Here is a 790-nt window from a genome sequence, read left to right on the forward strand (position 1 = left end):
ACACTGGTGTCAGAAGTGGGATTTGGACTTACACACGTGACCAACTCAAAACACGTTACATTTTGGTGTCAGAATTTTTACGAGCTTAAATGTGCATCGAATATTTTACTGCTAGAAAATGGAGATGCAGCAGACGATGGAACTTCTACTGAAGGAAATCAGAGATAACAAAGAAGTGTTCCTAAACTATCAAGAAAAGACTGAGACTAATAGAAGGAAAGAGAAGGAAGAAATGGAGGAAAATAGAAGGAAAGAGAAGGAAGAAAGGAAGGCGGAAAATGAAGAATTTCTGAAAGAGATTAGGGCAATCCAAGTAAAGGCAGATGCCGACCGAGTGCGGATGGAAGACAGAATGGAAGCCGACCATAAGGATTTCATGGCAAGATAGGAGGCTGACAGACAAGCATGGCGAGAAAAGGCGGACGCCGACTCAAAAGCCTGGCAAGAAAAGACTTCTGCGGAGACGAGAGCAACCCAAGCAAGGGCGGCACAACGAGAAGAGATCCCAATAGTGATACCGGTCGGAGTGACGATGGCCTACCAAGAAAGGGAGGCACGTCAAGAAGAAGAAGATCTGGCCTCAGCGAACAGGAAACCTGAGGTGGCAGAATTACAAGAGGTACCCGTACAAGACGCCGAAGTAATGCCGGTCGGAGAACCGAAGAAGAAAAGGCGTAGGGACCGAAACAAGCGACGACTTAAGAAGAACCCGACACGGAAAAATTGTGGACCCCAGAATAAATTGGCCGTCGTCCACAGGAAGGTGTCCCGCCGCGCAACAGTGGCATGG

This window comes from Cryptotermes secundus, unplaced genomic scaffold (assembly GCF_002891405.2).
Source record: "Cryptotermes secundus unplaced genomic scaffold, Csec_1.0 scaffold1083, whole genome shotgun sequence".
In the NCBI taxonomy this organism is placed as follows: Eukaryota; Metazoa; Arthropoda; class Insecta; order Blattodea; family Kalotermitidae; genus Cryptotermes; species Cryptotermes secundus.